We start from the raw sequence: 22,076 nt of genomic DNA on the forward strand, positions 1-22,076 counted from the left end.
ATTAGATGTGGGGAGGAGAGGGAAGCAGACAGTTAAAGGCTCTGATGGAGGTATTGTGACTAGATAAAGACTAGATAAAAATTCATGTAAAAACAAGCAAAAGTAGAAGTTTTAAGTAAATTCTAAATTCAATATGAGTTGAAAATATTTTGGGAGCAAAAAAGGTTAATGGCATCTTTGGCAGACTTAACAGATAATTAGTGTCCACACACAGAGTCTGTCCTGCCTATATCAGGCTACAGCTAGGAATATCATATTCAGTTCTAGATGGCATATTTACTGAAGAACTTGGAGGAGTTGTGATATGTCCAAAGGAGAGTGCTCAGAAGGTCAAATGGATGGAAAATCATGCCTTATGAGAATCAGTAAAGGAAGTGAGCATATTTAACTTAGAGAAGAAAAACCTCAAGAAATATGATAGCTCTCTTCAAGTATTTCAGGGATCATATGGAATAGGAATTAAGTGAATTTTGCTTGACCCCAGAGAAACAGTGTAGAAATTAGTACTGAAACAGAATAAGATAGATTGTATTTAAGAAAAACTTTCCCAACAATTACAAAGTTGTCCCCAAATGGAATGGGAGCTTTAGGTTTTCCATTACTGGAAGTCTCCAAGCAAAGACTGAATATAACCACTTGTATGGTAGATTATGAGTATCATTTAATATTTCTACTAATTGGTTTTCAGATAAGAAATATTACGGGGGCAGCTAGGTGGTGCAGTGGATAGAGCACCAGCCCTGAAGTGAGAAGGACCTGAGTTCAAATCTGGTCTCAGACACTTAACACTTCTTAGCTGTGTGACCCTGGGCAAGTCACTTAACCCCAATTGCCTCAGCCAAAAAAAAAAAAAAAATTAAATTAAGAAATATTACAGTATTTAAATTTTCTATAAATAGGCCCCTGCTATTGACTTCACTTACTAGGGACCAAGGAATTATGACAGAATACATCATAGCCATCCAATTTTAAAATATTGGTACCATACTTAGTGCAGGCACCTAATCAATTTATCCCTATTATATCTAAGCTCAAAGGAATCTACCAGCCTCCATCTTTCCCAGTAAAAGGGATCACAGGTAGTCCACATACCATGTTCAATACTTTCTCTTTTCTGGGCATCCAAATCATTACTCAGTACCAAGGAAATAATCTTTTCTATAACTTCCTTATTTTTTCTGAACTCAGTTTCTCCAAACGCACCAAGTAGCCTTTAAAATTCTCCATTCTCTTCCTCATTCTGTGACTTTTTGCTCCTACCCCCACTCTCCACTTTTCTATGGGATTGTTAAAGTTATGTTTTTTAAAATAGAAATGAAATCTACAGATGATATTACCTCTGGCCTCTCAAGAATTTGAGTTGCCACCATGAGGAATTTTTGTTGATTTGCCTGTCTTGGATCTCCAGCTACCACTAAGTTGTATATATCTCCAATAATCTTAAGTAAGTTCAGGTCACAGAGTATTCAGCTGCTCATCATGTTAAGAGATCTAGGAATCTGAATTAATAAACATTTAAAAGGAACGTTAATAAATAAGAAAACAGCAGAAAATGGAATCAGTCTCTTTTTGTATAAGTATACTTTCATTCCCTTTCTCCTGCCTTAGATAACAAGGGATATTTGCTCTTTCAAAGGCTTGTGCTAGAATAGTGCAAACTACAGGCCAAGTCTCTCTGCAACTGCAGCGTGTGGTTGGCTGGGTCCAGGGGCTGAAAACTTGTATAGGGCCAAGTCTATGTCTAAGATTACCTGCTTTCTCTGCTCTTTGTTACTCACCAGTTTGACTTACTTAAGGAATTTGTAATTTGATTTTGACTTACTTAAGGAACTATTTGGTCATGTTCATCAGCTTTTTCACAGCCAGGATATCTCATTTTACTCTGCTCTGTGTAGATATAAACTTAGCAGTAAGCTCCATTCCTTTTCACTCAGCTTCTTTGTGAGTAAAATGAGTTCTCAGCTGTTTCTATGACTGGAGAAGAGAAGAGAACTGAGAGAGGAATTCTCATCTCCTGGTTGTGTTGCAGGGGTGGGGAGGAGGGGAGGCTGGGGAGTACGAGGACCTGGGGGGTGGCTGGAAAGCATAGGATAGCATTTCTCTCTTACCCTCCTCCAGTATGTTCAGTGAGACTCCCCCTTCTCTGACAAGAGAAGTGGGGGGAAAAAACAGAACATAAGCTGGCCCCATACTGTGAAGAACTGTACTGAGGAAATGCAGGGATTGGCTGGATGTGGAAATAGTGAGCAGATTATGCCCTATGCCAACTTCACAATTTCTCAACCAAGACTTAATAACTTCCTCACGAAAAAATTACATAATCTTATTCTAGCAGACAAGTATCCAAGAGGAATAGTCCTAAAATACCTGGACTCTTAATTCTTCACTCAGAATGAAAAGTTTCATCACAAATAATATACTTCACTGGTCTTGTAGTCAGAAAATAACAGTTCAAACAACAAAAATTTAAAAATTTTAAGCAAAATTCACCTATTTCCCATTCCACTTGACAGACCCTTAAATTCTTGAAGAGATTATCATTTTGAGTCAAATTATAAAGATTTGATTCAAATCTTGCCTTAGGAACTTCCTATCTCTTTTACCCCGGCTGAGCAAGTCTCATTACTAAGCAAGTAATTTGCTTAGTTTACCTCAGTTTCCCAATGAATAAAATTGGGGGAGGGGGAAGAGGACAATAATGGTAAGAACCTCCCAGAGTTGTTTGTGAAGATGTAATGAAATTATAAATGTAAAGTACTTTGTAAATCTTAAATGCTCAAATGCAATTAAATGCTCCATAATACCACAAGAATAACACGAAATACCCCAATACCTAATAACTAAAATATATCATCCTTGAATACAGGATTAAATCAAAACTATGGGCTACACATTTTTCATCAGGTCATTTCACAAAGTAGATTATTACAATGAAGATAAATGTCCCTTTCATAAATCTTTCCTGTTTAAAAATTTCAGCTGCCTATAACTGAAAAATATAAAGGAGAATCCTAAAATGTTTATGATTGCATTTGATAACAATTGACATTTATTTAGTATTTTTCTTTTACAATTACAATGTTCATTTGATACTTTACATAGACAGATACATGTGAAATAAGAATAGATTATTTAGTATTTTAAAGTGCACAAAGTATTTTGCTTACATTATCTTACTTGAAGCTCACACAATCTTGTCAGTTCGGTAATACAGGTTAATACTTGTAATATTGATGTAATACCTTGACATCTCCAAGAGGCTAATCCATAGTCACAAATTAATTAAGGGTCCAAAGCAGGATTCCAATCTAGGTCTCTATCCTGACACTAAGAATGTAGTTCTCTTCTTACAAATATCTTGCTTCTCAGATTTGGTAAGAAGGACAAGAAAGGATTTATTTTTCTCATGATACATTCTGTTCTACTCAGATCAGTGTATTTCTAAGTGACAGAGAAAACAGTAAATTATGATAAATAAGGCAATAAATAATGAGATACTTTTCAAGCATCTCTCATGTATAAATGGGGTTGACTACATTTTCTTGCTAGCTTATAGTAGTAAATTTCTAGTCACCTTTATAAATTTAAATAAGTTTTTGATGATCTGTAATATCACTAAAATTATCTTATATATGTTAAGAATTAACTATTCAAAAACTATAACTGAAACTATCTTCATAAAAATGTTATAAGACTAATATGTGATTTATTTAATTAAATAATTAAAATACACACAGGGAAAGCTAGGAATAATAATTCTTACTCAAGATCTTTTAGTAGTATGTATAATTTTAACAGATAGATGATATCTTTGAACCCAAGAATGAAAATTTCTTGGCAATATTAGAACTTCTGACACTGATACTTTACCCCAAGCCTGAGCCACTGAACACAATTCTTGAATTCATGGAACATGGGGATATGTTTTAAAGGTTTCTACTCATGTCTCATCATGGTATGAAGGTGACCCTGAGTTCCCATAGACTATATCAGCATAACACAAACTCTGTCAGCTCCTGCCAAGTTGGAAAGAGTTTAAGTCCAGTTGTTAACAGATTGCATGTCTGTCATTTGAAGATCAGCTTAGCTAAATTCATAAAGTATCATGAACAGGTGGACTGCCAGGTAAGGAATTTTTTGGCCCCATCAATTCATGTATTACATGTCTGGAATGGACTCCTCCTTCTGCCTTAACAAACTTTTTCTCCCTTCAAAATACACCACTGAAGTACCAGTCCTTATAAAGACTGTTCCTGATTCCTCCTCATTCCCTGTTTCCCCAAACCCCACTTTTAGCCCTTATTAACTTTTATGCAACTAGACTGAATAATCCTAAAACACTGAACCTGGAGTTAGGAAAACCCGAATTTATTTGTGACCACAGGAAAGTCATTCAACAGCTTTCTACTTTCAATTCTCCCATCTATAAAATGGGGATTCAAAAATAATAGCACTTATCTCTCAGGATTTTTGTAAGAATAAAATGAGATGCTTTAAAGTGCTTTTTTGGGATTAAAAGTGATATATATACCTCTTAGCTATTATTCTTCTCCTCTAGGCACTATATAATTTTGTATAGAAATGGCATTTACACATTTACGTATTGTATTTCTACAATAGAATATGCATCTCATGAAGTCAAGCCTTTTTTTTTTTTGTCTTCATATGTATCTAATGTCTAAAACTGTGCCTTTTTTGTTTTTCCATAAAAAGCACAGCAAATATAGGAGTTCAATAAATGTTTGTTGAACTGAACTGCACTAATGCTGAGTTGCTATCTTTATCTATAGAGAGTAAATCTCCATGGATGAAGTTAAACAACACTGAAATATCAAAATTTGTGAATACATGGTAACTTTTCAAAGGAGCCTTTAATAGGTCTTGTTCTTTATTAGAGTTTATACTTGGTATTATTTGTGAATTCCAACTTACCTACATTAATTGTCCTTATAATGACTGACATAAATGACTTTCCAAAGTTGAGCTCAAAAAGGATTTAATAATTATCTTAACCTCTTCATAATTAGGTTTCATCACAGAGAATGTGCTGATTAATTGGTTTTTGTAATGCTTCTATTGTCTTCTGTTAAATTACAATTTTTAAAAAAATGTTTTCCCCATTCATTGGTTGGAGGCTATTGCTGAGCATATGGTAGGAGAAAGACTTTTAATCTGTTATATTCTTGTACTTTAAACACTTAATTAAAACAAAATTTAATTAAATGAAATTACAGTGTAACTTTTAAAATAGCTATTCTCAGGAAAATGGGCTTGAAAATAAAACCAAAAAGACAGCACTTCAGTATAGAAAAAAGAAAATTCAGATGTTGATTCGAGTTCTCCTTTCAATCCCAGTGATAAAAGGATATGAAGTTATTAAGTTTACTTCATTTTTAAGAGCTAATTTTGGTTTCAAACTAGAAAGACTCAGAGTTTCCAAGTCAATTTTGGTAACCTTATGTTTGGTGATTTTATAAGTGGCAAACATACAAATCATCTAGTAATACAGTATCTTTCTATATTTTTATTAAAATATTTAACATTATTCCAATAAAATACTAATTCTTAGTTTAAATTCCAGCCATTTTGTGAAATCAAAGAGTCATGGCTATATGCAAGAATTTTCTTACTAAAATAAAGTTACTCTCTCCAAAAGAATTTCTACATTAAAAGAAAAAAAAAAAAAAAAGACGTTTGTTCTTCAAGACACACTTCCACATGAATGCTTTTATCTGAATTTTTTTTTTTTTAAACTGTGATGTTATACATCATTGAACTTTTCTGAACATCTATCTTCCTCAACTGTAAGGGAGCTGGACTGAAAAATCAATAAATTCTCCTCATGTTCTAAAGTTTTGCTAAAACAGTTTCAATATCAAATAGCTCATGGTTCAAAACAAAATGGAGTCTACGGCTTTGTTGTAACACAAAACTTTAATAATCTGAGCATCATTCAAAACGATCTGTGAAGTGGGAATGCAGATTTAGAACAAGTACTGAGGTCCATACTTCAGATCTAATGGCAACTGTGGGGCTGAGTTAAAAAACTAGAAACATGGGAAACTTCTTGTTGGAACAAATCCCAACGCTTTTTTACTAGTGGACATTTACTTATTCTAATTTTAATCTCATTTATCACTGCTACCTATGCCTGGGTGACAGTGGGGCTCAGACAGATTTTTTTGTGTAAAGAAGTTGGCCTTTCACAATTAACAGATCAATAAGTATTTATTAAGCATTCTCCTATGTACCAGGCTCTATGCCAAATGTTTTATATTACCTCATTTGATCCTCACAACTTTGGGAAGTAGGACCATTTTTATCCTAGTTTTATTGTGATGCTTATAAATATAAAAATATATTCAAAATAAATATGAAGGTAATAAATACCATAGAGCTAATCACAGAAAGGGAATCCCCAGATCATTGTGTGATTTGTGATGTGGGGTTTGGTACCAAATGATGGCAAGCACCAAAAGCTGAGGTTCGGTCATGTGAAAAATTCACAAGGGTTCTTCTCTTTGGCAAAAGGTAGATTTAGTTAGAGGAATAGGTTACAGCAAAATGAAGGGATACAATAGACTTCGGGAATGTTAAATATGAAGTAAAGTGAGAGAGTATATGAAAGTTCCTCTGTGGAATGCACAATTACCCAATAGAAAGGGTGCACCCTATGAGGGTGGGGCATGCTCTTAGCTGGCAAGCTAGATCCTGAAAGGGACCCAGCACCCTATAGTTAGCTGTAAGGAGGAGAAATGGGATTGAGAAGCATAGTGGAGTTAGGGGAGATACAACACGGCATGGGGGAAGGGAAAGGGAAAGACACCAGAAAGCTGAATGTGGTGGACTGACCCAAAGGAAAATAACTATGGCTAGGGCTATAAATTGTCCTATGGGAAAATTTAGCCTGAGGGACTTGACATATTTTGGATGACTGGATTACCTTCAGTGGGTGGGACCATGGAACTAAACTGACCCTTCTTCCTGCCTCAGAAAATAATTTTTATCAATTCTTCTGCTAACTATACCTATCACTGAAGACCTCATTAATTATTAACTATAAAACTAGGGCCACACTAAGTCACACTAAGAAACAAGTCTTTTGAGTGAATCAGGAAGGAAAAAATATAAGATAGAGAATAATAGGCCTTCAAAGATTTAGTCTGTTGAATTCAAGAGAGAGACCTAGAAACATCCCCTCATCCAGCTAGGTGAATAGAGTTTGCCTGGAGCTGGAGGAGGGGAGGGCCTAAGAAGCTGCTTAGAGCAAAGGGAAAAGTGACAGAAATTCCTGCTAAAGGAGCCTGGACTTTGAGTTCCAATCTGCTTGAGTAGTTCTGGTTGGAGTATTGGAAGAAAAGCTGTATGGTTAGAAACTAGCTATTCATTCTCCCACTACAAACACTGAAGGGATAATCCTTTATTTACTTTCTCCCTATGGGCTCCCTTAATAAGCTAGAAACCTTTCCCTCTGAGCACAACAAAATCTGTTTACTTTTGTTTTAAATGTTTGCCTTGTCTTTTTAAATTACTGGTTCTGGTTAGTGTGGGTACACTATTAAATGGCTGGAGGGAGGGGGACAGAGTGAGAGCCAAGGAGGGAGAAGGGAAGAGTGCTAGTGAAAAGGGAGTTTCCCCAAAGAAAAGAGAGAGATTGAAAACTGAAGTGTTTTGCCAGGCTCTGGCTGGGTGTTTGGAACTTTAAAAAAAAAAATTGTCAGAGTTATAGATCCTTTAATACAACTTCTAAGACCAATGGAGAGTTTATACCAGGAAATTTTTCTAGGCAACAAGTCAATGGTCAGATGAAAAAGGTTAATTAAGTGTTGGACAAAAAAAAAAAAAAAAACATCACTCCTCCCCATACTAAGAGTGCTGCAAAACCAATAATAAATCCTTGTATTTAGTTAGAAGAGAAAAGCATATAATATTTGACCACATATATTGGCATTCACTTAACATAAATAACATATATATTATAAATAATTTTTAAAGTTATTTAAAAGGCAAATTCCCAACTATAATAAATTGAAAACATAATTCACTGAAAATTATAAATGTTTTTAAGTAAGTTAACATTAATATAGCACAACCAAGATGCTCTCAAGTCAGTTTCTAGCACTCTATTTTCCTTTTCCTTCAGTTTCAGACTTTCCTCATAGTCTGGTTAGCCAGCAGGGTAACAGCTGGTTCCCAACATACATATTCAAGGACTTCACTGTTAATGAGCAGCTCTCCAATTTCCACACCAAGGATAATTTGAAGGATTTGGAAAATTAAAAGTACTTTTTTCCCTCCAAAATAAATAGAATGTCCTTACATGCTATAACTGAAACTTGTAAAAACGATGACATTGGTTAAAAAAACAAACAAAATTTTAGTCTTTCCGATTTAAAAATATCTTTAGGCCAGATTTTAATTACTTTGGTATGTCCATCCATATTTACACTTTACTAGCAGTAGCCATTCAGATTTTATAGAGGTTCCTTTTAGAATATTCATCACAACTTTAAGTGTCACAAGATTTTGCACTAAATACTATAGAATATGTGGGGAGACCTTGGAGAAACCCAAATGCTATAGGTTATAAAACATAAGAGAAAATCTATGGTGGAGGGAGGAACTAGATTAAGTAAGGTTAGTTTTATTCTGTGTGAGGAATAAAAGAGAGGTTCAGATTTAGAATAGTGAACCCACTGAACAGTTCAACTACTGGGGCAGTAAAGAAGAATGAGAGGAAGAAACACATTGAAACAAAGAAAGGCCACAAATCTCTGTAGGACTTTAGTCATTGACATAACAGAGAATGAGAAAAAAAATAAAGATTTGTCCAAGGAGCTGTAATGACATTTTCCCCATTTCCAGCTTCAAATGCTGATGGTCAGTCTACTTCTATAAAGCACGATGGGAAAATTCCCTTGTTACCTAAGCTGCAGCTGCAGCTCATTGTTATTTCTTCTCTTTTATCTCTCATATCCTACCTTGGAAAAGATTGTTTTGCTTGTTTATTTTGTTTTAAAGAAGGCAAGTTACCTTCACCAAACACTGAAAAATACCTAATTGTACTATACTAAATGAATTCCCTTTTAAAATAGATGCTTTATTCTTGCTTATATATGAATATTTATATTTGAGTTACTTTCTCAAATTGTTTTACTCATAAACTAATATTCCCATCAAGATTGTAAGATCCTCAAGAGCAAAGGCTGTGTTTGCTATTTATTTTTACCTCCATACCCTTCCTCAATAATTAATAGGACAGATTTAAATGTAATTTTCAGTGATCAATTGATTTGTTTGAAAGATCTAGAGCTATTAAAGAAATACAATGTTTTAGGTTATTTTAGAGTTTCAATGTCATACAAAGTAGAAATTTTAATTAAGGTTATACTTTCTAGCAACTTAGATGATTTGGAATTGCCTGTTGTCTTTTTTTTTTTTTTTTTAACAGTTTAGAATGTTTATAGTAATTCTTATGTCATCAGTTATACTAGAGAGGAACTACATTATGAGAATGTCTTTCCTATATATAAGAAATGTAGGAAAAGTATTTTTATGGGAAGATTTGGTTCTTTTACATTTAATAAGGTATTTTCTTCTTATCTGGTTTGATAAACTAGAGACAGTTTTCAAAAGCTGTTAAAATTGGCCTGTGATTTAGTTATGTTGCTTTTCCCTCTTTTTTTTTTTTTTTTTTTTTTTTTTAAACTTTACTTTTAAGGAAATGAACTGACAAGCAACCAAGAAAAGCTGTATTTCACTGTTGGAATGAATGAAGCTTCTGAAATGCAGTATTTTATTTTGCTCTGCCAGCAACTTCAGATGACAACAAATTGCATTCTCTGCATTGCGTAGCATAATATAGTCCACATCTCTCTGTCTCAGAGGTTAAGGACATTCTGTACAAAGGAAGGAGTGATTGAGGAAGAGCAATGGAGGGAAATAATATAAGAATTTTCAATATCAAACATATTTTGAATAGCTGGTCAGATTTTGGCTTCAGGAACTAAAAGTTGTTTCTAGCATGTTAAAAGACATTTCAGATCACTCTAGGCTGCAGAAAAGATTGGTTCAATTCAAAAGTATCATAGGTATAGGTGAATTACATGGGTAATTGAATCAGAATTAATTGCAATGAGATAAACTCAACAATAAAATATAGTAAATAAGTAAAAGATATTGTAGTTATAAAAGGTGATAATTTACTTCAAATTTACCCTATATAGAGATTGATAACTAAAAGAAGTTGGCCACATTTAATATAATAATGTCATTTGGAAAGGACTTGAAATTTTACAATGTGCTTTATATACATTTGAGCTTCACAATAATCATTGAGGCAAGTACATCTGAGGTGTTTTTGATGAATACCTACCTCCCTGTTGATTTTTCTATGGTCATGAATCAGACTGTGGTCACAGATTCCTTCCTCCTCCACAGGTCTGAGAGGTAAACTATCCTTTGTTCTTCTAATTTATTTATAATATCAATCTTTATGTCTAAATCATGAACCCATTTTGACCTTATCTTGGTATATGGTGTTAAGTGTGGGTTAATGCCTATCTGCCATATTAGTTTCCAATTTTCCCAACAGTTTTTGTCAAATAGTGAATTCTTATCCCAAAAACTAAGGTCTTTGGGTTTATCAAATACTAGATTGCTGTAGTTATTGACTGTTTTGTTCTGTGAACTTAATATATTCTACTCATTGACTACTCTTATTTCTTAGCCAATACCAAATGGTTTTGATCACCACTACTTTATGATATAGTTTTAGATTTGGTACAGCTAGGCCACCTTCATTTGATTTTTTTTTTTCATTAATTCCCTTGAAGCTCTTGACCTTTCATTTTTCCAGATGAATTTTGTTGTTATTTTTTCTAGATCAGTAAAATAGTTTTTTGGGAGTTTGATTGATATAGCACTAAATAAGTAGATTAGTTTAGAGGGAGTATTGTCATCTTTATTATATTTGCTTGACCTATCCAAGAGCACTTGATATTTTTCCAATTGTTTAGATCTGACTTTATTTGTGTGGAAAGTGTTTTGTAGTTTTGCTCATATAGTTCCTGACTTTCCTTTGGCAGATTCCCAAATATTTTATACTATTGACAGTTTTTAAAAATGAAATTTCTTTGTATCTCTTGCTGTTAGATTTTGTTAGTGATATATAAAAATGCTGATGATTTATGTGGATTTATTTTGTATCCTGCAACTTTGCTAAAGTTGTGGGTTATTTCTAATAGCTTTTTAGTTGATTCTCTGGAGTTCTCTAAGCATACTATCATATTATCTGTAAAGAGTGATAATTTGTAAGACAACTCTGAGATACCACTACCCACCTCTCAAATTGACTAAGATGTTAGGAAAAATAATGCCGAACGTTGGAGGGGATGTGGGAAAACTGGGACTCTGATACATTGTTGATGGAATTGTGAACAAATCAAACCATTGTGGAGAACAATTTTGAACTATGCTCAAAAAGTTATCAAACTGTGCATACCCTTTGATCCAGGAGTGCTACTGCTGGGCTTATATCCCAAAGAGATCTTAAAGAAGGGAAAGGGACCCACATGTATAAAAATGTTTGTGGCAGCCTTTTTTGTAGTAGCTAGAAACTGGAAATTGAATGGATGTCCATCAATTGGAGAATGGCTGAATAAATTGTGGTATATGAAGGTTATGGAATACTATTGTTCTATAAGAAATGACCAGCAGGATGAATTCAGAGAGGCTTAGAGAGAGTTACATGAACTGATGCTGAGTGAAATGAGCAGAACCAGGAGATCATTATACACTTCAACAACAATATTATATGAGGATCACTTCTAATGGACGTAGTTCTCTTCAATAATGAGATGATTCAAACTAGTTCCAATTGTCAGTAATGAAGAGAATCAGCTTCCCCCAGCTAGAGAACTATGGGAAATGAGTGTGAACCACAATATAGCATTTCCATTCCTGTTATTGTCCGCTTGCATTTTTGTTTTCTTTCTCAGGTTATTTTTACCTTATTTCTAAATCAGATTTTTCTTGTGCAGCAAGATAACTGTGATAAATATGTATACATATTGATAAATTATCCATGCATATGTTTTGTAAATAAAAAGCTATAATAATAATAAAAAAGAGTGATAATTTGGTTTCCTCATTACCAACTCTAACTTCTTTAATCTCTTTGTCATCTCTTATTGACAAAGCTAGAATTTCTAATACAATATTGAATAGTAACAGTGATAGTGGGCAATCTTATTTCACTCTTGATCTCATTAAGAATGGTTTCAGTTTATCCCCATTATATATGATGCTTACTGATGGTTTTAAATAGATGCTACTGACTATTTTAAGTAAAAGTCCATTTATTCCTATATTCTCTAGTCTAGTGTTTTTAATAGGAATGGGTGTTGGATTTTATCAAATGCTTTTTCTGCATCTATTGAGGTAATATATATATTGGATTGCAAGTTTTAATTTCATGGCACTCCACTATAAAACTTCTTTAATCCAACATGTCTACTTAATTCAAAATTCCATAAGAATGATCTGTGGGTGTAGAGTTGGAACACTTTTCAGATACAGGAACTACACAACATTTTTCCATGTATGTTGTGCTCCACGTTAGTACCCTGGGTATCTTAGAATCAGCCGGAGTCAAAATAAGCAAAAGTCTTTATTCTTGATCTTGGGGTCCCCATCAGGGGATTAGATCTAGGAATCTACACACCTTCTTCCTCTCTCTCCACCACCCCAGAATGATCCTGCCTGTCCTACTTTACCCTCTCATCTCTCTCTCTTTTCCTTTGTCCACACCCACGGATGGAGCCAGCACAGGGTCATTCTCCAAGAATATATTAATAGAGAATTGTCCAATTGGTAATTAGCCATAAGTGCTAGGTTATCTCAGTGCATCTACTAATTTCTAGCCCTTTACCCATGTACACAATGGAAAGGAGGAGGCACCTTTTGGGATAGGTTTGACATTTTAAATAGTCCATATTGCAAACACCCCTCCCACCACTGACCATCATCCTCATTGGCTGAGGATCTTACATTCTAAATGTGGGAACTACCCAAGAAATTGAACTTGGCCAATAAGTACATAGTTGCCCATATTTGACTGAAGTAGGGAGAAAATGATCTCATGGGAGGATAGCAGGAAGGGAACTTAAGATAAGTTCCTTGAGCCAATGCTCAGGCCTACTCCAACTCTGAAGCAGATGAAGCCTTACTTGATTTTCTCAACTATCTTGAGAGATCTCACCTCATCTCATTCATATCTATCTATTTTATCTCATTTGTACATACTTATATCCACTTATTTCCCTCATTAGAATGATAGTTCCTTAAAAGAAGGGGCCTTTTATTATTTTTTTGTCTTTCTATCACTAGTATTTAGCACAATGCTCAGTACACCATAGTTGCTTTTCTCTCTCTTTCTTTTTTTTTTTTTTAAATTTATAAGTTCCTCTCTTAAAATGGAAATGCTCTTTAAAGATTAATACGTAAAGTCCTTCCAGTTTCAGGGATGTTGATGAGAAATCATTAATAAAGCACTTTCTTTGTGCCTCTTTAGGAGAAGGAACAGAACATAATGTTGTTAAGTCACATAAAAAAGAAAAGAAAACTGGAAAAGATTTTGGAGAAATTTAGATTTTGAGGGGAATAGAAATCAAAATTGAGAAAGTTAAATTTGGGTGAATTTGAGAAGAAAATAAAACAAATCCAAACAATTTTGGCGAGGTTCTGAATAGTAGGTATTAGTAGGCAGAGGGAAACTGAAAAATTGATAAAATTGTTCCTTTGGGCAAACAAAAGAAGGCCTCTGATAGAGATCAGTTTAGTTCCATGGTCCCACTTTCTGTGGAAGTAATCACATGTTTTCTGTTAATTTGGTTATTTTTAAATTTTTTTTTTTATTTTTTGAGGCTGGGGTTACATGACTTGCCCAGGGTCACACAGCTAGGAAGTGTTAAGTGTCTGAGACCAGATTTGAACTTGGGTCCTCCTGAATTCAAGGCTGGTGCTCTATCCACTGCACCACCTAGCTGCCCCTAATTTGGTTATTGATATAATTATGCTAATAGTTTTCTTAATATTGAACTATTTGAAGGGGCAGCTAGGTGGCACAGTGGATAGAGCACCAGCCTTGAATTCAGGAGGACCCGAGTTCAAATCTGGTCTCAGACACTTAACACTTCCTAGCTGTGTGACCCTGGGCAAGTCACTTAACCCTAGCCTCAGAGGGGGAAAAAAGAGATTGAACTAGTTAGTTGCAAGGTCATTGTTGAAAAATTATCTATATATATGTTTTGTAAATAAAAAAATAATAAAGAAGAAGAAGGAAAAAAAAGAAATCAGACTGTGGGTAAAACAACAACCCTGGATATATAATTGGCTTTCAAAATATCATTACTATATCTGAGATTGAGTATAGGACTGTAAATTAGAAGATAAAACAATCTATTTGTCCAAACTTCATCCCACATTATTCTCAGTCCTGTGTTTCTATGCAAATTTAACTATACTAACAGAAGAATGTGATATAATAGAAGGTACATTATGGGAACAGAAGTCAGAAGACTCAAGTTCTGTCTTCATCTTTGTCCTCAATGTGCCATGTGACTTTGGACAAGTCTCCAATTCCCTAGACATCAGTTTCTTCATGAGTAATGGGAATTTTAAAAAATTAGATGATTCTTCAGATTCTAATATTCTATGAAAAAAAAAATGATTGGATATAGACACGATAGTGGGGGAGAGGGCATATATTAAATATACATTTTGATAGCAAATTTCATTTTTAAAAGTCCATATATTTTTATAGTGATTATCCCATTTTTCTTATATAAGTTTTCTTTAAAGATGTGATGAATAATATAATAGCAAAGTTATTCTCTTATATGTTATAAAAGTAAAGTTAGAAGAGCAGGCCTGTCAATCAAAAGAAGGTAAAAATAAAATCTTAAGCACTAAATTATAATGAATTACCTGGAACAAATAGTATCATTAAAGAGAACAAAGGCAATTTTGTGCAGTATAATGCAATATTCCTTTCTTGGAATGTCAGGTATACCAATGGAAACAGACAGCATGGCACAATGGATTGAAGAATATATTAGGATAAAGAAGACTTGAGTTTGAATTTCACTTCTATGTAGTCTGTGTGATCTTGAGGAAGTCATTTTACCTTTCTTTCCCTGTTCCCATGGTCATAGAAGGTAAGAATTGGTAAGAAGTTTAGAGATGATTTAACCCAACCTCTTCTTTTTACTGGTAAGGAAATTGAGATCCAGATATAGGAAGTGACCTGGGTCACAGAAATAATTAGTGGCAAATGCTTAAGCTTAAGGTTGCTAGATAAGGAATAGTGCTGATACTTGGTTGCAAGCAACAGAGATGATAGGATTAGATCTGTAAAAGAGCTCAGAAGTCATATGATATAGAAGTGTCAAACTGGACTAACAGGGAAGAAACACATGGGTGCCCCACAATCCTCCCAAATGTGGCTGGAACCACATTAAAATGTAGATAAAAGTATTTAGCAAAATAAATAAAAATACAATAAATCATAGATAATATTACATGTTGAAGCTAAGTTAACATTCAGCCTGCAGGGATCCTTATGTTTAGTGGAAATAGAAGGATCTGGGTTTAAATCCCTTATTAACTTATTAAACTTATTTTAATAAGTTTACTTATTAAACTTAAACTTATTAACTGTATGACCATAGGCAACTTAATTAACTCTTTAAACCTCCATTAATTCTCCTTACACTGTAATATGTTGTCAATGGAGAAAATGTCTATTTTACATTCCCATACTGACAAAAACTGGAGATTCTTGAGGTGGTGACATATATTGAGATATCACTTTATAGTTTTCAAAGTGCTTACACATCCACAGTATTATTTGATCTTCACAATAGCTCTTTAAGATAGACAAGATATATAAAATTGTTTCAGTTTTATGGGTGAAGGAGAGAAAAGACATAGAGAGAATATAAGATATTAGGCAACATTCATGAATACATAAAGGTAACTAAGGTGGTCAGGGAACAGGAGTATCAGAGGACAAAGAGATAGGGAGGGATACATATGGTCAGAGCAATTCAGTCCTCCAATGTTGCTGCTGTCCTTTGTTTATGTGACTATACCATTTCATGCGTGGCTCATCAACTCAGAAGTCACATGTCCTTCAGGTCATCTCTTCTGGGCATCTCTGTTTGTGTTCAGTGCTCTAAGCTGCTCTTAGTACTATTTGTATAGCTTCAGCTATCTTGCATCTTTCAAGGTTGATTGGGCTCCATACTATAGTAGCTAAAAAAAAGTTTCTATGTGACAGAGGGAGATCTATTCTTTTAAAATTTAGTCAAAATCTAAAAATCAGATAGCAATCAACAAAATGTGACAATATATCTAAGCTTAAGATTAATTATATTCTTTTTTATTGACTATATCATATTTATTTGAAGCCCATGGTCCTAGACAACTATCTGATTTAGAATTAGAAAAAAACTTTTAATTTCTGTTATAACTCTGATTAGGTACCAATGTCCCCAAAATGTGCTTTATGAATTCTGTTCTTTTTAAACCCCCACAACCGTGATATAAAGTCCGGGGCAAAGAAATCCTGCTTTGGTATTTCCTATATGGGAGTATGAATGGGACATTCTGACTACTTTTTATCCTAACCTATACCATATAACAAATCTATCTTTTTTTCTATCGCAAAAGTATTTCATTATATCTTTTACCCCTATATTTTAGAATTTCTCATGGATTATGTGTCAAGGTCCACTCAGTCCTGTCATGTTATTCATTGTTGTCTTCTGTGTGATATTCCTTGTTAATTCTTTGAAGATTATTGGATTTTATGACTTCTGACATATAGTAACACTAGCAGAAAATTATTTGAAAAAATAATTCTTTGTTTTCATGGGAAACCTGGAGCCATTAGAATTTTAAAATTACCTGATGATAAACTACCCCATATTCCATAGTTTGTTCAACTTTGGACCCATATGTTGTCCATAGATCTCTTCTAGAGATTCTGATGGAAGAATTCTACAGATGTCTATATAAATTCATGCTATAGCTAATGATGTCTATATAAATTCATGCTATAGCTAAATTCATGAGCAATAGCTAATCTTTATTCACTTTGACCTATATAAATGGTCAGATGAAACTATTTGGAACTGATTCCAGTTGTATCATTGATTCAAGAGCAGTGGTCCTCAAACTTTTTAAATAGGGGGCCAGTTCACTGTCCCTCAGATTGTTGGAGGGCTGGACTATAGTAAAAACAAAAACTCACACTCTGTCTCTGCCCCTCAGCCCATTTGCCATAACCGGGCCGGTCACAAACATCCTCAGCAGGCCGCATGTGGCCCACTGGCTGTAGTTTGCGAACCCCTGTTCAAGAGGATATTTATTCAATGTTTCTGGGCTTAATGTTATCAGCACAATGTCTTGGGCAAACAAGAGCATCTAGAGGACCTCACCATTCACAGAGTTTCTCTTCATCTTGGACTCTTCCCTTGGATCATCTCCATTATAGTAGCAAACACCTTTGGCAAACATATCTTTTTAAACTTTTTTTGTTAAGAGAAGTGTTTTTATTATAATAAATCAACTGTTTTTGTTGTTTTTTAGTTTTGTTTTTGCAAAGCAATTGGGGTTAAGTTACTTGTCCAGGGTCACACATCTAATAACTATTAAAAGTCTAAATTAATTATCACTGAGTTAAATGTCTGAACTCAGGTATTTTTGACTCCAGGGTCTATGATCCATGCACTACACCATCTAGCTGCCCCAAATCAAAAGCTTTTTTCATAATTAACAAACAATAATCTAAGAGTGAGAATAACATATTGAGAATAGTACAGTTATTTCTTTATCTTTGTTTTCTTTAGTCTCATTTCCATTTTTTCAAGTAATACATAAGTTGCTGCAGTGTTACCATTTTTGATGTTGAAAAGGATTTGCTGAATTTGCTGTGTACACATCAATAGTAATGTTTTGGGATGATTTAGTTATTTTCAGCAATACAATGATCCAATACTACTCTGAAGGACTTGTGATAAAAAATGCTATCCATACCCAGAAAAAAGAACTGATTGTTTCTGAATACAGATTGAAGCACACTTTTAAGAAAACTTTAGTTCAGGGTTTGTTTTTTTTTTCTGGGGGGGGGGGGAAAGGGGGAAGAGGGGAATCTATGTTTTATGGAAAAGATTTGCATAACTTTATATATGCCAATGCTGGGGAAGGGAGGGAGAGAATCTGGAACTTGATGTTTAAAAACAAATGAAAAAGAAAACTATGTAATGGCAAAACAAAATATTTTTAAAAGAAAAGAATTTACTTATATGAACTGATGCTAAATGAAATGAGCAGAGCCAGGAGATCACTATACATGGCAACAAGATTATATGATGATCAGTTCTGATGGACGTGACTCTCTTCAACAATGAAATGATTCGAACCATTTCCAATTGTTCAGTGATGAAGAGAGCCATCTACACCCAAAGAGAGAACTGTGGAAACTGAGGGTGGTTCATTCTCACTCTCTCTGTTGTTTGCTTGCATTTTGTTTTCCTTCTCAGGTTTTTTTTTTTCTCATTTTTGATCCAATTTTTCTTGTGCAGCAAGCTAACTATAAATATGTATACATATATTGGATTTAACATATATTTTAACATATTTAACTTGTATTGGACTACCTGCCATCTAGGGGGGTGGGGAAGCAGGGAAAAATTGGAAATAGGTTTTGCAAAGTTCAGTGTTGAAAAATTACCCATGCATATGGTTTATAAATAAAAAGCTTTAATAATAAAAAAAAAAAAAAAGAAAGAAAAGAAAAGAATTTGCTATAAAAATCTTTTTTTTCTTTTTTTCCCTGAGGCTGGGGTTAAGTGACTTGCCCAGGGTCATACAGCTAGGAAGTGTTAAGTGTCTGAGATCAGATTTGAACTCAGGTCCTCCTGAATTCAGGGCTGGTGCTCTATCCACTGCGCCACCTAGCTGCCTCTTATAAAAATCTTTATAGATTTTCCTTTTTATTTTTCATCTACTTCTTGTCCTATTTTCATTCTTTAATGCCCTGTCAATGGGCATTCTTTTGCCAAAATTCTATAAACCTGTGCTTTAAGGAGTTTGGGGCCATGCTTCTTTATTATTGGACAAACATTTTCTAACAAATTCCTATCTAATAAATTTCAATTAAGTTTATATTCTAAATTACTTTTACATTTAAATGTATCATATCTTTCCACTTGACAAAAGAATCAAGTGTTTGTTGACTGAAGTGTTTTCCAGGCTATCTTATTCTCCTTGTTTTAAAAATTGATTTAATTAATGTTCCTTTGGCAATTAATTTGTCTCTGTCAATGTCTCTTTTTCTATCCATTTCCTATATGTTAGTGACAACGGCTGGGATAATAAGGCTTGATTGAAATTGCCTCACCTCAACTATATGCCATCTTTTCCAAATTTATTCTTTCTTCTAGCTTGAGTATTGATTTTAGCATTTCTTTAAAATCAGTCAGTAGAACCCAGATTGTAGGCTCTGAAATAATTCCTAAATTAATAATGTTATTTCCTGTCTATTAAAATTATTATGATCAAATTTATTTTTGATGATTTCATGGTAGGTAGTACCACCTACATTTAAATGAAACAAGGAAGGACTAAAGTAAGTGAGACGTAAGACTATTGAAAATAGCTTTTAATTTAAAGGGTGAAATTGTTGAAATAATCAAAAGTACATTATCTAGGCAGGGAACCTTAAAACTATGTAAGGTTTCTGTAAATGGAAAAGCTACTCTAATTAGGATCAAAAAAGCTTTCATATTAATGAAAGTAAAATAATAGGGTGATATATTTATTTTTAATTCTGGAAATTCTTTTTTTTTTTTTTTTAATTAAAGCTTTTTATTTTCAGATATATACATGGATAATCTTCAATATTCACCCTTACAAAACTTTGTGTTCTAAATTTTTTCCCTACTCTCTTCCCTAGATTACAAATAATCCAATATATGTTAAACCTGTACAATTTTTCTATATATTTCCACAAATATCATGCTGTACAGAAAAATCAGATCAAAAAAAAAAAAAAAAAGGAACAAAAACAAAATGCAAGAAACAACAACAAAAAGAGTGTCAATACTATGTTGTGATCCACACTTAGTTCCCACAGTCCTCTCTCTAAGTGCAAATGGCTCTCTCCATCACAAGGCTGAGATGATATATTTAGAGATGGGGCCTAAAAAACCAATTTCTCCAAACGCTTCATTTTTTTAGATAAGGAAACTGAGATAGTGACATAAGTAGTAAGATCAGCATATAATCATTACCCGATTATACTGTGATGTAAAAATATTTCATTATTCTCATTGCATTTAAGGTGATGAAATGGAAAAAGCATTGAATGAGAACTCTGGGTTATGATCTGGGAATCTGTCACTAATTAGCTTAGACAAGTCACTTGATCTCTCCTGGGCTCATTTTCTTCATCTGTAAAATTGTGTTTGTGATGACTACATTCCTATTGTATATGTAGGATGGAAATACATCATTTTATGCCAGGAGCATTAATGCAGGCACCAGCTGCTTTCCCATTCCCAGGCTGGTTTTAGGTAGCATTTAAAAGCAGAGTTCATAGGCCTCTGGGCTGGTGCTTTCAAAATTGGCCTTTATACAAAGGCTGCAAATATCATTATATGAGGAGACAGAGCAAAACAACTAGCTGTTTGAGACTCCTTTGTGACAAAGCAGCATAGCTCTGGGGAGGTTTGTCTCTAGGAGAGTCTTTAGTATTGTCCTTTGAGATAAAGTGTTGGAAGTTTCAGCTGCAGAATGCACTGAAGTCTGGGGAAAGGATGCTTGTGTCCCAAGGTTAGCTTGCAGCTCCGTCCTTGAAAACCTTTTCTGGGCCCCTCCTGTTCTCTTCAAAAGTAGTTCTGTCAGAGATTTTTGCAGCCCGACAATTATTAACTTTTCTACTTACAAAACTGACTAAGACTCATAAAAAATGGAATTTCATTCCCAATTTACCACTAAAACAAACATATAAGAAGACATAACAATTCTGATATACACATTTACAAACTGGCATTCATTTTCAGATTGTTTAGGAGAATGAGAGAGGTGCTCTGTGTAACACTGTATTATTTTAGGGATGAGGGAAAAAGGAATTGAGAAGACAGGAAAAAAAGAACTGAAGCATGACATCACTTACCGAAATCATAACAAGCTGTTGGGACAAAGGAGTTCCATTCCTTCCAGCCAATGCTTTCTAAACTGAGGTTCACATTATGATATCTAATCAACTGAAGGACAAAGTTTAAAGTTGTCACCACAAAAATCTCTTCTATCCATTATACTGCAGGAAATGTTGACAGTCCGTTTGGCTGAGTCATATTGGTAGGTAGCTTGCAATGCAGCTTTCCTTACTGACAGCTATTCAACAGAGAAATAATGGATTTTCAGCATTGGTGCTGTCGCCCTGGTACCTATTCTAAGCAGCCCTGTCATTTAATCCTTCTGATAGCATCTCTGTTGACTTGATACAAAAATGATGTGATTGTTACTTTGCTATTAGATTCCATATTATAAATCTTATTTAACCATCACGAGCAATTTGAATCTGAGGAGTTTTTCAATTAAAACATCTTCTAAAATTCAGTCTCCATGCTGTCTTTTGTTTCCTCCTTTAGTTTTTTTAGAGGATTATCTTAATCTCCAATACTTGAGGAACAGGACTTCTAAGATATTGGAGAAAATAGCTCATATATTAAGGAAACTTTTGGGTGATCTAAGTCTGCACTTATAGTGTGGAAGACCCTTCACCTCAAAAATATTTCTGAGTTAAGCTATATTGGATAAATGAGGTTTTAATTTCTAATCCTCAAATAAGCAATTTGGTAGCTTTGAGGATGTAGGATGGGCAAAAATAGGAAGAACTGTTAACCTTCATTGCTCCAAATCAGGGGTTCTGAAATTTTTTTCTGTCATGGATTCTTTGATAGTCTATTGAAGTTTAATGTTGTTAAATGCATAAAATGCACAGT

General features: G+C 34.0%; 1 protein-coding gene across 2 annotated transcripts in view; it reads right to left on the reverse strand.

Moving 5' to 3' along the window:
* The window catches only part of CHD2 (chromodomain helicase DNA binding protein 2), a 181,512-nt gene extending 160,089 nt beyond the window's left edge, over positions 1 to 21,423 (reverse strand). Inside the window, exon 1 of one of the 2 annotated variants that reach the window (XM_074295064.1) lies at positions 21,245 to 21,423. The gene's annotated coding sequence lies outside the window, so the exon portion shown is untranslated. The remainder of the gene's footprint in view (positions 1 to 21,244) is intronic. The other variant, XM_074295066.1, reaches the window with a different exon arrangement.
* Between the last annotated feature and the right edge of the window lie 653 nt (positions 21,424 to 22,076).

This window comes from Sminthopsis crassicaudata, chromosome 2, assembly GCF_048593235.1.
Source record: "Sminthopsis crassicaudata isolate SCR6 chromosome 2, ASM4859323v1, whole genome shotgun sequence".
In the NCBI taxonomy this organism is placed as follows: domain Eukaryota; kingdom Metazoa; phylum Chordata; class Mammalia; order Dasyuromorphia; family Dasyuridae; genus Sminthopsis; species Sminthopsis crassicaudata.